The 17,010-nt window shown below is 38.7% G+C and overlaps 1 protein-coding gene across 1 annotated transcript in view; it reads left to right on the forward strand.

Moving 5' to 3' along the window:
• Positions 1-3,351: 3,351 nt before the first annotated feature.
• gcgra (glucagon receptor a) overlaps positions 3,352-17,010 on the forward strand; it is a 55,402-nt gene continuing 41,743 nt past the window's right edge. The window contains exon 1 of the mRNA XM_036148038.1: positions 3,352-3,634. The gene's annotated coding sequence lies outside the window, so the exon portion shown is untranslated. The remainder of the gene's footprint in view (positions 3,635-17,010) is intronic.

Genomic DNA, 17,010 nt, shown 5'->3' on the forward strand with positions numbered 1-17,010 from the left:
AAAGTTCTCACAACTTTAAGGGTAAAGGTTCTCATGACACATCTAATACATAAATCATTCCTCTCGCACTTGGTTAATTTGGTTAATTTTGGCTTTTTGCTGTCCCATCCGCCGAACACATCAAAGGATGGATCATCTAAATGTGCTAAATATGATGTAAAAAGCAAACACAAGAGGCCTTGATGTACAGATGCACATAGTTCCTCTGAAAGGTCCAATCTGCTGCTGCTGCTGATGTCACCTATACGTTGCCTTGGAGCGCTGAGGGGCTGAGACGTGGAGGAGGGGCTGCACCTAATCAAAAAGCATTTCAGCATTTCAGGGTAGAAGTAACGACGCCTGGCTATCAGACCGTAGTGTTATGTGCTGCTGCTGCTGCGGCCCACAGGAGCTCGGAGCCGTTCTTGCATCATCGCTCAGTCACGAGTTATTCTTGTGCATCTTTTGTCTCACACGAAGAGGGACAAAAGTCACAGGAGCTGCTGCCGCTGCCGCTGGCTAGTCCGTAACCCCGCTCGAAGCTCGGCATCCTCAAGCAGCAGCTGTTGCGGTGTGCGGCTGATAAAAATATGAGTACGTGGAGTTATTTGACCTGCTGCTACTAGTTCTTTCATTATCAGCATTGTAAGCAACAATAAACGTTTCAAAAAGAAAGAAGACACCTGTGGTCATTCAGTACTTATATGTAACAGGAAAAGGGACATTATTAGAAATAGAAAATGGTATTCCTCCATATGTTTTTCACTGAGATCACAGCAGCTCATTGCATAAGCTCTACATAGCTTGTGGACACATGCAGAAGGCCCTTGAACCCCGTTTATGGACAAAGTTCACATTCAATAGTTTGTTCAATAGTGTGTTTTGCAAGAAAAGCGCTGCTGTGCTCAAACAGTCCCTGTCACAGTATACAAAAGTCTGCTGTTATAAGGTAATTTCTTCACAGAGAGATGTGCAGTCTGGCTCCTAGGAGGGTAGGGTGATTGATGGAAGTAGGTAGAATGTAAGAGAAATCCTCCCCGTCTGTTGTTTACTATTGTTTTAAGATTTTCCCCGTGAATTATAAAGTAGTCTGACAGCACTCAGTGCAATCTAACGCTTCAGGAAAGCATTTATGTCAGCACACTCTGCAAAACCGCCTACAGGTTGATTGATTAGCTGCTTAAAATGAGCCGGTTTGGGATGAAGAATGCTCGAAGTAAAGGTTTATGATTTTATCCTGGCATCTGCAGTTTGATCACATCAAATTTCAGCTTTATTTAAAGTAAAGAGTCCCCCCCCCCCAAGAAATGCGCTCAAGTAATGACAGGATTTGGGTTTGAGTTTACATGGGTTACAATTACATGGCTATGCCACTTAAAAGTCACACAGAGGTTTTGGGGCTTAGAGTAGATCGGAGTTTTTTAGTCCTACTTCTTATACTATGCTTTATATACAACCCCTTGGACAGATCATCAATACATTCAGAACATATTCTATCGTTTTTACTTTGATTACAATCAGCTCTGCGACTTCAAAGTGTCTAAATTATTTGACCTAAAAGCGATTACAAACTGGCTAAACCTAACTCTGAGAAAAACAAGTTTCCGATCTTTGTTCTGAAAAGTATTGCTCCTCTGACCAGGCGACATTTTGCTCATTTGAATTGTCCTGAACATTGCAAACAACTTGTTTGCAATGTTATTAGCGTTTGAGAAGTATAAAAAAATAAACTTAAAATGTTGGTGTCAAAACATCAACTTAGGATGCATGTTTATGTTTTTACTCCCACTCATCTAGATTATTGTCATGTACTTTTCATGTGAATCAACAACAGAAAATGCACTTGCTCACCTTCAGTTGCAAGTGCAAAGGTCTGCAGGAAGACTTTAATGTCTTTGCAGTGGTTTGATGTTAATTTAAGACTTTATATTAAAAATACAGAGGCTGCATATTCAAGCTCCTTCCTATATTATCCTCAGGTCATGAAACAAAAATCTGCTGGTAGTCCCAAGGACCAGGTATAAAACTTCCAGGGGATGGCTCTTTCCAGGCTGTTGCACCTCGACTGTTTGAATGTTCTTCCTCTGTTTTGACGTTGTCTCGAGAGCTTTGACTCATTTTAAAAGCAGCTGAAGACAATCCTACTCAAAAATGCTTTTCCTTGAGTTCTTTTCAAAGATTTTTAGACATTTGCTTATAATTACCTGTATCATTTCAGTAGACTTTTGTCTTTTTCCACAATGTTTTCAATTTAAATCCATGTCTCCGGGAAGCACTGCGACTTTCATCACTGAAACATGATGTATGAATAAAACATTCCTTACTTTCTTACAGCAGCAAACACAAACTGTAAATCAGTAACTTAACAGATCAGAATGATAGTCTTTGAAACGAGCGTCTTCCAACCCAACCAATTTATTTTTGTGGAATGTAGTGTTGTGTTCTCTTCAGTCCTAAGATACCAACATGTAACAGTTTGATTTAATCAAGGTGTTATGTTCAAATCAAATAACCATGATGATGCCTGTCCCTCTTGCCCATCCTGCAGCTCCTGGTTCTCTCGACTGTTGCTGGTTTGGCTGCAGCAAGCAAAACATTTCCTGAAGCACCATATCCCTTTGGAAGTTTGACGTTGTCATTTTACTCTTTCTGGCAAGGGAGACCCTTTAACAACATGGCAAGCGAATACATGGCACTGGTGATGCCTAAGGCAAAAATGACAAACACATTTTTTTTTTTTTTTATTAGTTTATTTGTCAGGGACAATGCAGCGCACATTATTACATTCATAATTGTAATAGGCAGAGCCATAACAAAATGGCTAAATGTGTTGCATGAAAGGTTTCTAGCCTATAGGCTAATTTGCAACCCCAGTCCCCAGTCAGGCCTTTATAAAATACATTTTCCTAAAACGTAGCTCACATTGCACAATCATATATAAAATACATTATAAAAGACAACCATTAACAACAAACATTACACAAAACAACACCTCACATCCAACATAATCATAATGACTCAATGTTCACATATTTGATTTTCTTTCAGCCAAGGTTTCACCTTTCTATTAAATGTTTTCAGGTCAGTTTCTATTTTATATACCGACACGGTAAATTATTCAAATATAGTTCACAGATTTAAAGTCCTAAAATGTCTCTTTTTGCAGATATTTCGAGTGGAAAAAAAACAAACAAGCTACAGGCGTCCTGTGAGCACCTTCTTCACACTTTTAACAGATCTGATTTGCATGCATTATTCCTCTCAATGAGGCTGGTGCGACACCCGCATCCCCCCCCCCCCCCCTCCCCTCTCTCCCCTCGCCTCCGGTTGCGTCACGCGGTTACAAGGAGCGGACGGAGCGGCTCGCGCTGAAACGCGCACACAGGAAGACGCGTGCGGTCACCCAGCGCTCACCGCGCACACCCGCACGGTGTTTCTTTTCCCTTCTATTCCTTCTTCAGGAGTTTGATTTAAAACCGCAGACCCACGGTGTTTGTTCGCAGTCGCCGACAGGACGGAGAGGAGAAGTTCTGGCAGAGGCGCAGCAGAATTTCTGGCGAAAGTTGGATTACAGCGGAGCGACGTGAACTGAGGGAATAAAGCTGCACCAGAGGATGAGCATTTTGGAAATCAGCGGAGCTCAGTGCTGCCAACGGTATTTTATTATTATTATTATTATTATTATTATTATTATTATTATTATTATTATTATTATTATTATTATTATTATTATTATTATTATTATTATTATTATTGTAGTAGAAGTTGCTGTGAACTTTTTTAGTTTTCTTTCTTTTTGCACGTTGGGGTCAGCTTTATATTTCTGGAAATGTTTTTTGTAAATTCCAGCAATTGCTCTTGTCGCTCCATTATCACATGCCTTGTTTTCTAAGGCCATCCGTTCAGCTGATGCGTTTGTTTTAAACCCAAAGCTTACTTACTTACTTTACTCACTCACTTTTTTAGTTCATTCGATCTTGAACACAAAAAAATAATTATAATCAAACATCAGTCAACAGTTCATCAAAGTTTAGTTAAATTCATTAAATATAATTTATAATATAATCATACGTGTTACAAAGATCAAAAAGCTATTCATCTTATAAGTGCCACCAGCCATGCACATATTGGCAATAAAATGCTTTTAATCTGCGTTGTTCCTAATTAGTATGACTCATTAAAGTTTTTTTTTTCTTGTTACTGTTTCTCAGTTTGAGTACTTAGTTTAAAAAAGGATAAAGCACCAGATTATGTGAATGTCAAACATCATGCATTTATTGAGCAAGTAAAATATGCATGGCATGCAATTACCAGACATGGTAATTCTGGATCCAAATTAACTTCCACTGTTTAAAATTTACAGATTAGGCAAAACAGGGGAAAAGCTCAAACCTTTCAATATGAACAATACCAACCCCGTCAAAGTTCTACCTTTGTTGTCTCCATAACTGCATACCCAACACATAATTAGATGATACATTAAAGGCTTACCTAGTCCATGACGTGTAACTGTAATTACACACCAAGGGAAATAATACCTCTTATTGCACAGTTTAACACTGAATAAATCTGAATTTGATTGTTATGGGAGTTAATTATCCAGGAGCCATTCTGTTCTGAATTAGACTCACTTGAGCAGCATCATTCAAAGCAATAAAAAAAAAAAAAACAACAACATGTGGGTCCTCAGTCCCTTGTGCGTCTTGTATTACATGGCACTGGGCGTTTGCTATTAAAGTGGCACGTTTTTCGGGTAGATTGCTATAATACATGACCAAACAAACACAGCCTATTCATTAGCAACACATCTGCTGCGGTAATACAGCGCAGCATGAACACTACCTTGAGGAGGAATCAGAGTCATGCTTGCAGGTGTACCTCATCGATGCTTGCATGTTGTCTGTGGTGCTGATTTTCAAACATTAGTGGGAGGTGAGGGTGTTCCAATGCATACTCAAAGTAAATTAGGGAAAGTTTTGCAATGCATAAAGTGACCCTCTGCTCTGCGAGTGCTGGTACAGTCAGACGGATGAGTTTGCATGGGTGGGAGTTCCACTATGTATATGGTAATAAACGCAGAGGTTGCGTTTGGTCTTTTATTTGATCCCTACATTGTGAATAGGTGAGATGACTGAAATCCTGCAAGTATGAAGCACATTCTGGTCTTATCGCGCTTCTGTGTCATCCCAAAGTGTGTTGAAAAAGGATTTTAACAAAGCTATTTTTTTTATTCATGTTCGCATCAACTAATCACAACTTTTTTCTTAGATTTTTCTGTCTGTAAAATACAGCTTCAATTTTGATTAAGTGTTTTTTATTTATGTTGGTAAAAATTGAAGAGGAGGACGGCTTGTAAGCAGTTACAGAGAGCCAATAAATGTGTTTATAACAGCTTTAAATTAAATATGTTTTAAATAAGAAACTGTCAAGACGTGAAGTATTTGAATACATTTTAAGAAACTGTCAAGACGTGAAGTATTTGAATACATTTTTAGAATTATCCATTAGTTCATAGCAACTTGCCAATACTATTTGACCAAAAATGACTTTATTAAGGCAGTCCTGATAAACTGCATCATGCATACATGAAAGCTAAAAGAAAAAATGTTTTATATAAATAAATGTATAAACATAAATTCAAATTCATCTTAATTTTAGAGCACATTTAAAAGCCAGTTTATTTGACCGAAATGCAGTAATCATGACGCAAATAATAATGAAATAGAAGCAAAACACAATAGAAGTAGAATAAAATGTACTACCAAGAACGTGCTTAAAGAAAAGAAAAGAAAAGAACAAAAACTAACTAACGCCATGTCAAAAGCCACTTAAAATGATTGTATTTTTTGACAGAGATATATAATTTTGAATCATAACTTTTTTTAATGCATGTCAATTATTTAGCCTGTTTGTCTTTGTTCCTTGTAGAATTTCATTGTATTTATATTAATTCTACATTCATGTTACAAATACATCAAATTTGAAACATTTACTCAGCTCATTAAGATATGAAGGAACCTCTTTGGAGCGAGAAATCCAGGTCTGTCAGATGGAGGTCAGATGTGGGTGAACAGTGTGAGACGTATATGGCTTTGACAGCTTTAGCCTTTAAACTGATAAGTATGCGGCACAGTGAAATGGATAGTTATATAATAAAAAGGGCTTGCTTTTTCTTTCCGTTTTTCTTTTCAATGACTGCAGAAGTCGAGACAAAAAAAAGAAAAGAAAAGACATTGGAGAAGAGAAAATGAAAATTTGATTTGAGGGAGACAAACGGTGAGTAAACAGAGGAGACCTAAATAAAGAGTCTCAGCTTGATCATCTCTATAGGAGATGAGTGAGAGTATGAGTGTTGGTGTCAGCCAACATCAAGTGACCATGAGTATCGTGTGGGGCACGGCGGGTTCTGATTCAGCTAGACCCTCAAAATGAACCTGGGAAGGCTAAAAATAGTTTCCACTACAAAGAGCTGTCGGTCCAGATTGTAACGGAGCTATGATACGAGTCTGTCTAGATCACAACAGGCTGCACTAACTGTAACCCTGAATGCTTCTGTGATCGTAACAGCTTGTCAAAAAACATACTTTTCCAGAGAGCTACACCCTCAAGGCAATTTGTGCGATTTCTAAGGAAAAGGCACGAAGGGCATCACTACCAGGGGTCATGCTGGATTGGATGGTTCTTTTACTGTCAGTGTTTCCAAAAGGAAAACAAATGTTCAACGAGGAACTATTTCAAAGCTATTAGATTGCTCTGCCTGTCTTCAACTGACTGGAGATTTTGAAAAAATATGTTGTGCAACAAAGAGAATTATTATAATCAACATTATAGTGAATTACAATAATAATAATAATCGAACACTGAGACTGACCAACCACAACTTTGGCAAATTCATACCTCTACCCTTAGATCACAGCAGTGTCCTCTTGGCTGTTTATTTAACTTCATCTTGAGTTCTGACACCTCATTTTAATTTGAAAAAACAAAAAACAAAAAAAAACAAGACAAGGTTTGGAACTACCATCAAATTACAACACCAAAACCAACAGTGGAAGAAATGGAGAGCTCTGCCTTACTTTGGCACAGGTGACTCATTTTTTTCTCAGATCCCCTTGTGTTTTCTACACCGTGGTTCTGATACTTTAGACCCTTTTTCAGCTGGATTGTTAGTCAGCTTTGGTTCCAACTCAGAGGTCACTCGAAAACTTTAATATGTTTGTTTTGCCTCAGTTAATCGGATATTTTGATGGTTCCTCACTTTGGATTTGAGAAAATTTTCTTTAAGAAAATGCTCTTAAAGAAAGTTAATATGTTATTCTGGACAAACAGATGGGGAGTTAATACAGAATGAAAATCCTGCAGCAACATTCTATAAAATTAGACGACTTAGTATAAAGCTGAATATAGAACCAGATCCAGCCCTACTTGAGCAACACATATTATGGGTTATGGGTTCAGCCAATCAGAAGATGACTTGGTGTTGCGCATGACAAACCTCACGCTAGACAGTCAATGACATAAATGGATTTAGTAATTACTTCTAAAACACAGGAGACAAAAAGCTGAACTATCAATTACTTAACAGATAAGAACCGTTTCAAGAGCCTTTTTTTTATATTCAATGTTTCTGGCATGTATTTATTGAAAATGTCACGTTTAAAGTTTTGACTTTTTAACAAAGGTGTTAGAATTTCCCAAAACAGCCAAATAAGATTATTCACATTTATTGGACTTCATATGTTCAATAGAACACATGTTGAGATCACAAAGCCTTCATATTTTGGAAATATGAAGGTTTGTATGTGGGAAATAAATCTGGGAAAAGAGGTTTTTCCAAACAGTGATTTTGTACGTTTTTCTGCTAAGCGCAGTGCAGCTTGTTGCCCTTTGAAGGGAAAAGATTTCCATTTATTGATGAACATACCGCTACAATTAAATAATATTTGGATTTAAAAATGTTCTTGCTTTTGGAATACATTTAAAGAAAAATGACAGAACATTGGCCAAATGAGTAATATTTCCTCATGTTTTCCTGCTCAAAAGCAGCAGTAAAGAGAGTGGAGCCTGTCAAAGTAACAGCCACCGGCAGGTTTAAATAGTTATTTAACTCATTGGCTTAAGTATTTTCCTAACTGTATTATCTATAAGGGAGTTTGTTGTTTGACCTGTCACACTGTACCGAGAATAATACATCGATCTGTACGGTTTGCCTACAGGCTGACCCTGACTTCCTTAAAACTAAATTTACATTGGATGGTTAAATGTATTTATCTAAACCGGAGGTCAAGCTGAGATGCCAAATCTTTTGGAAAATAATGGCACAGGAAGAAAGACAAAACATGGTCCGAGTTACCACATTTCTTAGAAACCTTCTCGTGCTTTCTAGTGCACACAATGCTCATTCAGAGGGGGATCTTGCCCTGCCAAACCCACCCCGTTACAGATTTGGAAAGCTTTGTCCATGAGTGAGTGTAAATCTAGACGTACGAATTGAGACTCCAGGAAATGAAATGTGAAATTTTTGATAAACAATAACATGGCAATTTATTTCCGCAACCCTCAACCTGAAGACAGTTCCAAAACTTTCACTTAAAATTGCACAGTGAGCTTTGTTTTTTTTTTTTTTTTTTTTGCTGCTCTTTCAACCTGGAAACTTGAAACTTCAGCACTTTTAACAATAATTCAAGTATAAACACATGCTTCAGAGCAATCTATCTACACTCGTGTAAACAGAGTTGCAGTAGAATATATTTTGTGGTTTGATCAGACTATTTTGAATGGAGGTCTTTTATGGGGTGAACTTAATGGCCGTGCCAGACGGCTAATTTCCGAGTTTGAATTCAGTTGGATAACAATCTGAGCTTGTCAATAGCTGAAACGAGCAATTTCACCATGAGCTCAGTTAAATGTGCAGCTGGTGGTTCAGGCTCATTAATAAACTGATTCGGTGCACCTACAAAGACAAATGTAACTCGTAAATACTTTGTGGACTGAAAACATAAAAGAAATGTGGCTTTCCTAAGCTATTTGACTAAAGAATCACTACTAACACCTTGAACCCAAATTCGGGATGCTGAATATACTGAAGGAACTCTCCAAGAACCCCCAAAATACGTCTTCATCCCAAATTAAGAGACCTACAGAAGGCCCTTGCTGCTGTTGATATAAAAGAGCTTGACTGTACAATCTGAAATAAACTGTACAGGTTTAACATTTAGGGAGGGTGTGCAAAGATGAAGACCTTTAATTTACCTGGTGCCTGAATGAATGTAGACAATGACCAGGGCTTACATACTGATACAATGGAACCCTGCTACATTACAATGACAAAAAACATGTCAGTAAATCCAGGACTAGTTAAGAGTTACAGTAGTAAGGTCCTGGGCCATGTGATTGTATTGAAATGCTGGAAACTTTCCTCACTGATGTCAAGAGACTGGAGGATGGCTACAAGAAATCTGTCCCTGAAGTTATTTATTCTAAAACACTCGCTATTAGGGGGTTTCCTAACATTTCCTCATCTATGAAGCACAATTTTGCTTATAACTTTTGTTTAATGAGTAAAATTAGCTTGATTTTAGTTATTTAAGTGCATATAAATAATTTTCTTTTCCAGAGACAAAAGCAAAAAACAAAAATGCATGTGGATATGTGAATATTTCACTATGAATAGCTATTTTTTGCAGCACTTTTTCTTCCATAGGACATAATTGCTAATGTTGATTGCTTATAAACCCAATTGAACTTCAGAAATTGAAAGCAGTAATTAACTGAGGGCAACAAACAGCCAGGGCTTATTGAATATACATTGACCCCTACATTGCTTCAAGCCACAACATAATGTATGATTCCACAACCTGCTTGGTTAAACCGATAAAACCCAAGTACACTCAAATAGTGTGGCAATAGCTGAATAAATTTGGGTTTCTGTAATGAAGGCTCTTTAAAAGCAGCTGGGAAGACCAGCTGAGAAGTTAACATCTGAGGGTTTTTGTCGCCCAGGCCGGAGAGAATGATGTGCTTGTTTCTTTGCAGACATGTGCACACCTAATGTCTTGGCTGGAAACCATTTCGCCTTCTGCCCAAATTGAGCCTCATTTTTTTTTCTTCTGGTCTCTGGGTGGTGTTCGAGCCCATTTCCTCCCCCGTTCTCTTGTTCAGCACCAACGCTACGTTCAGATATTCGGCCCAGCACATTCCACCACTTAACCGTGGTCTGGACAGCTGCCAGCATCTTACCTTCCTGACCGCGTGTGCAACTCAAGAAAATATTTTGATGTTTACCCCCACTGGAGTTGGAAGATGACTTATTCTAAAAACAAAAAGAGCGTCATTGTGCAGGCCTCCAAAAAACTCACTCTAGGCTCTATTCATTTTCTGTTCGCTGTGTTCCTTATGACAGAAACCTTTACGTCATACCATTTTATTTTCATTTTCTCACAGGGTGAACATAAGAAACCTATTATCATCTGTTACAGGCACCATTCTTAGTCCTGTAAGAACTGTGCGATGTCAGCTTCACAGCACAAAGGGCTCCCCACCACATTCCTTTTGGATAGCATCCAGACTCTGAAAGACTTAAATCATATCCTTCCTGTCTTCACTCGGTCCGCTCACGAAACTCCCACAAGTCAGGGGATCACCGAGTCCTGTGATGTCGAAAATCAGGTGACTAGAGGTGCTTGGGAATTGATTCTTTATTCTAATTCCACATCTGCTTACTGTTAATATTAATGTCATTTAATTACAATTGTACTTTAACAATTGTTCTGCATTTAGAAGAAAGAAAACACATAATGTTTGTGAGTTTCAGAACAACTTTCGGAGCAAAGTGAATCTCTTTTCATGTCTTCTTCCCTTTTCAACCTTGTACCTGCTCTTAGACTGTCTTAGAAATAGTGGAAACTTCTAATATACGATTACGTGCCCAAAATCGAAAGCCAATTTGCAGAGCTCGCTTGCTAAATCGGCCAAATTTTCACTGGTGGTTAATGTTGTTATTTCAACACATTCAGAGTCACTGAGAGCTCCTGCACAGTGTCAGTTGTCTCTATTTAATGAGTCTCATTACGCCAATGACCAGGCTGTTTAAACTCAAACCAACGGGAATTGTCCAATCACAATAGTTTCTCGTAATAGAAAGCCCCAGAGAGAAAAAAATCAATGTTCTTTTTTCTTTTTTTGTTTATTTTTTCACCAAATGAAATATAAGCATTCAAAGTAATAGTGGGGATTGTGTAAAGCGGGGTTTTGTGGAGTTGTTTTTAGCAGTCATTGTCTAACCTGCAGAAGACAGAAAGAAGTTGCGCTAACAGTTTGACATAGTGGGGCTGGGATCACCATAAAATTCTACTTTAGTAAACGGAGCCCAATCTCTAAAAAATGTTTGTATGAGCTAGATTTTTTTTTTAAAGTTAGAGTTGTATTTCACAGGACAGAAGGTTTTTTTTTTTCCGCTCACGGCACCATTCCACCAGTTCAAGTGCAAGAACAGATGTTGGCGCTTGCTTTGCACCAGTTTCTTGTGTTTCGACCATCGTAAACAGTGACACTGATAAATAACAATGTGACCCACTAGCAGCTGGGCAAGAAAGGGGCGGGGCTTATGGAGCCCAGCACCCAATCCAAAAACTTTTTAATATTACAGAGGAAGTTTGATTTACTGATCTGATAAATATTTGACAAAAAAGTAATTAGTAGAGCTGCACTGATCCAGTCTTTTCTGATCCAATACGATACCAATAACTGAGCTGAGCGTATCGGCCGATACCCGATACCAATCTGGTACTACTGTTGAATGTAGGAACTGTATACCTGGTCATGTGAGTGAAGGCATCAGGCTTGACAAAAACATTATTAAAAAAAGGTCAGCGTGCTCTTTAGCATGGAGCTTTTGGAGGTGCTTATATACGTTTGTGATGTTAAATTTATCAACTTTATCACCACCCCTCACAACTTATGCGTTGCAGATATTGCATGTTGCACTCAGGCTTGTTGCCGCAAGTTTTAAATGTTTCCAAATAGCAGACAAAGCTCGGTCCGGTGCTTTCTCCATGTTGCTCTGTGTTTGCTCATCACTAGCTGCTGATGACATAACCGGCGTTGTAAACATAGAACTACTCTAGATCGCTGTATTGGTGTGTATGATATTAATAAAAAAGAATTGACTGGATCTGAATGCTAGATTTGTGTTATTTATCCGATATCTGATCCAGCTATAAGTCAATATCGGAGCCGATATCTCAGATCCGTGCATTTCTAGTAATTAGTGTCAGAAGAAAATTAGCTCCTTGTCCATTACCTCTCTGCTGTTTATTTTTATATCACCCCTTAAAAAAAAACTATAGCTTTAAGTGTCAGAAACGTTCATAAAAGTGAAGGTTAATTCATACAGGTGGCAGATCTGCAATGACAGATAGGACTGAAACTGAATCCTGTTAGTTTGAAACATAATAACGTAAATGGCTTTAGGGATCCTTTTGTGATTCCAAATGTTCCCTAAAATATAAGGGAAAAAAAGTCATAAAGCCTCCATTTTTGCTACTGCTTGCCTAAAGGCTCCTTTCTACCTGTGCGAGAAGTCACACTTGATGTAAGTCAGATGTTCACATAATGACATTTTGAAAGAATGTTTAATGAGACCTTGCCATGGCATCTTGACTAAAACCTTTGTTTTTCTCATTTTAAAAACCGGTTTTCAAGATCGTATCAGTCAGTGATGCTTCTGTGCTTGGCCTCATTCAATGCCACAAATGAAAAGCATTTACTACTCTTGTGTCTCAGCTTTCTTTTAGTGACCAGTTTTAGGCACGCAAAAAAACAAGAAAAAAAACATGTGTTGAAGTCATATAAATCTATCAAACTGTCTCCAACTTTGCTTATATAAGTAGAATACCAGAGTAAAAAGCCAAAAAAAGGGTCTGTTATGTGAGCAAAACACATGCAGACCAGTAATATTTCAGTGCTCTCTTACATATGTTAATACTTATTCTAACTCCTTTAGGTCTCTGGTGAGTAGCCACTTTCAGAAAATCAGCATCCCCATTAAATTCAATCATAGATGAACTGAGATTTGCATTATCATGCTGCCGAGGTCACGACTGGACGGATCCGAGGCCTCATGAGTTATGCCTTACTGAAAGGAGTCAGTGGGTCGTGATGATGGAAACACATCGGTTGTGCTGTCTTGCTCTGGGATGAATTACACAATCAGGCTCAGCGTGGCTGATATGATTACCCCAGTAATGATCAACCTACACGCTCCTGTGTTGACTGAACGGGGGCCAAACACGTGACGGCTCATCGGGGGGTCACCCTTGGCCATCTGATTTGTGAGTCTTTAACGGTGGCAGTAAAGACATTATAAGACTTGTGTCTCAACCAGTTGGGAGAAGAAAACCATGCTTCTGTGAGGAACTTCTTCCTCACAGAGAGAGATTTTAGGACAGTAAAAAAAAAAAAAAACAACAACAACTGATTTATTATACGGAAGAATCAATACCTGCAGAGGTACAGCGAGGGATCTGAAAAGATCAAAGAACACGAAAAAAGCCTTAGTTTTCTTTGAACTGCTTTGTTCACCCTGGAGGGGGTAAAACTATCGAGCCGTTTTCTGTTTGCTCAAATCTTCATCGCTGAAGCACTAAAAATACCCTTCTTCCCCTGTAAGCTGTGTGGGTCTGGGGTCAAATGTGGTCTGTTTTGCTCCCCAACAACACTGTTTTTTTTTAAACTGTCCAGAGCCCAAACTGGAGTCATTTCATCTCACTGGTTGCTCAGCAGGAAACTACTGCAAACCGTCTCTTTGCCATCGGCTTTGGGTCACACACACCGTCCACATGGCAACATTTATCCAGCTTCAAATCAGTGAGCTTTACTTTGAGGTCCACTGACCTTTCAAAAAGTTTTTTTTTTATTTAAAGGTTCAGCAATTATCTTTATTTTCTTGTTTTCTGATTTAAACTGGGTAGTCAAATAAGGTAGTGAAGTAAAATAAAATAAAAACTCCCCAGACCAGACGTACCAGTGCATTGGGTCCTGATTGTTGTTGGGAATACTGCTCAGCTGGAAAGCGTGCCCATCTTTATTCAGAGAGACGCAAACCACAGTGGAAATCTCGGCTTTCGTTTCCTCGAGGATGATTTCACAAGAAGATATGAGCTGTGAAAAGGAGAAGTGAATTTAGACACATGGTGCATTTTCCCCCCCAACTGAATAGGTTTCAGCCATTATGAGTTACTGTAGCATACAGAGCCCAAAGGAGTTGAGACCGTTTTTTACAGCTGTGAGCGAAACCTTCCCTTCATCTGGAGGAGATACACTGTGGTTTTTATTGATGTGATGAATAAACAACAATAAAGAGAAACATTGAAAACAACCCAATTAACACTATTTACAATTATTTCCAAAATAATAGCAATTCAATTCAATTCAATTTTATTTATATAGCGCCAAATCATGAAACATGTCATCTCAAGGCACTTTACAAAGTCAAGTTCAATCATATTATACAGATTGGGTCAGATTATACAGATTGGTCAAAAATGTCCTATATAAGGAAACCAGTTGATTGCATCAAAGTCTCGACAAGCAGCATTCACTCCTAGGGAACCGTAGAGCCACAGGGAGAGTCGTCTGCATTGTACATGGCTTTGCTGCAATCCCTCATACTGAGCAAGCATGAAGCGACAGTGGGAAGAAAAACTCCCCATTAACGGGAAGGAAAACTTCCAGCAGAACCAGGCTTAGTATGAACGGTCATCTGCCTCGACCGACTAGGAGAAGACAGAGCAGAGACACAATAAGAGAGACAAAAAGCACAGAAGCACACATTGATCTAGTAATCTGTTCTACATTAGATGGTAATAGCGGGTGAGCCGTCTTCTCTGGATGATGTCACAGTTAACAGAACGCCAGACCAGGTGTACCTACTACGAAGATAAAAGAGAGAGAACAGAAAGTTAAAGCAGAAATGACAACACATAATGCATAATTGAAGAACAGTAGAACTCTATAGAGTGAGAAAATTAGATCCTAATATCTTCCAGTAACCTAAGCCTATAGCAGTAAAACTATAAAGGTAGCTCAGAGTAACATGAGCCACTCTAGTGTTAAGTTTTGTCAAAAAAGGAAAGTTTTAAGATTAGCAGATACACATATGGTACTGACAATGTAAAAAAAGTCCATATTAAGGGGTTAAACACACACAGCACACAGTCTCCTTCTCCAAAATACAAAAGTGACAAAGAACATTAAATCTTTCCTTTTTTGTTCATGAAGTGAGCATTTACAGAGGCCCAGAAGAAGAAGTTTGTCTGCAGTGATGGCACTTTGTCAGATTAGTCTCATGATTTCCGTTTTCTGGTTATAGGGTGGCTTCGTGCTGAATAAATAGTCTACCACATTATCCACGAGCTACGCAACAGTCTACAGCATCTTCCTGCTTTGATCCTACCTCGTAGCGACACAATCGTTTCACACTGCAGGCCACAAACTTGCAGAAGTGTTACAGGATTGTGTCATGTTGTCACAAGGCCAGTGCCATGATGGGGTCGTTGCTCAGACGTGAGGGAAGCATGTGTAACCCTGCTAGCTCATAATTCTCATGAAAGTCCTACTCAATATGCACTGGGACATTCATAATTCAATCCAGAGGACAAAGATCCAGAGCTTTCAACTTTTTAATGGGATTGATGGCTGTCTGCAGTTCAGCTCTCAAGCACAGAAGTCGAAGAACCCCGCTGTCTGTCTTGTTCGAGAGAGAGAGAGAATTATAGAGCAGGAGATGAACAGAAGAATCAGGGCCTTTGATAATCAGGTTGTTAGGAGGACTCAGGAGAACCTGACTGCATACTGACGAGGCAATTCAGCCTTTTGATTCAGGTGTGTTGGATCAGGGACACAGCTAAAAGTTCCAGGACACCGGACCTTGAGTTCCAGAATTGAGGACCATTGCATTAGTCCATTTGTGTTCTGATCCTCTTGGAAGAATAAAAGAAAATAGATCTGGACGGAGGCATTCAACTGTGAAATCTTTTTGATAGCATACAGTGGCTGAAGCACCAAATGTAGGGATTGAAAAAATCCCAAGTTGAACCATGCACAAAGCAACACAGCCTGTAAAAAACAGTCTATCTGAATAATGACTATGAAGCATAGGGTCTAAATAGTCTGAATAAGATTATTGGAAAGTGGGACAAACCAACTGATTGGTTATATACAGCACATTAAACAGAAAGCTAAAAAAAAAGAGGTTGAAGGCAATAAATATTTTATTTTATGAGTTAAAAGGGGACATATCATGCTGTTCAATTCTTCCTTTTCGTATTAAAATCCTTCAGTTGAGATCTATATCAAGTGGAACTGCAATGCTTTGGTCTGAAATCCTCGTTAATTTACCCTCACATCCCCCTTTTTGCCTCTGTTCTTAGGTGCGTCCCAGAGTAACTCGTTTTGGTGCTGTCTCTTTAAATCTGAAGGAGGCACTTCACACCCCGCCCCCCTCCAGGTTGAGGAGCGTTCCACTTCACTCCGATCAGCCATTTTTGGAGTACGCAGGGGGACGGTGTAACAAACAACCAATGACGTATCCACTTGTAGCTTCGGCATCCTTCATCTTGGAAGACAAAGATCACTCAGGGAAATAAAATGGAGGATTCACAAAATTAGTAAACCGGAGCTCCATGACCTTTTTTAGCAGTTCTGCAGCAGATACTGTGACGTAACAGTTTAAAACAATGTAACAGAAAACAGAGAAAACTTAAATGCTTGAAAAATATGACCCAAACAGAATATAAAGATATCTATGCAGCACCCGGAGAAACTACATTCACATTTTCTGCATTAATAGAGACTCTCAGTACATAACAAAATGTATTTAAGGGCTAAAAAAGTGAAGTTTTCACATTTCCCCTTTAAAGTAGAAATGAAATAAAATGAATAGTTATGCGTCTTTCAGCCTAATTAATGAAAACTTCTAAATTATTTAATGTTGAAGCTCGGAATAGAGCTGCTGCTCCTCCACATTGAGCG

This window comes from Fundulus heteroclitus, chromosome 16 (assembly GCF_011125445.2).
Source record: "Fundulus heteroclitus isolate FHET01 chromosome 16, MU-UCD_Fhet_4.1, whole genome shotgun sequence".
NCBI classification, from domain to species: Eukaryota; Metazoa; Chordata; class Actinopteri; order Cyprinodontiformes; family Fundulidae; genus Fundulus; species Fundulus heteroclitus.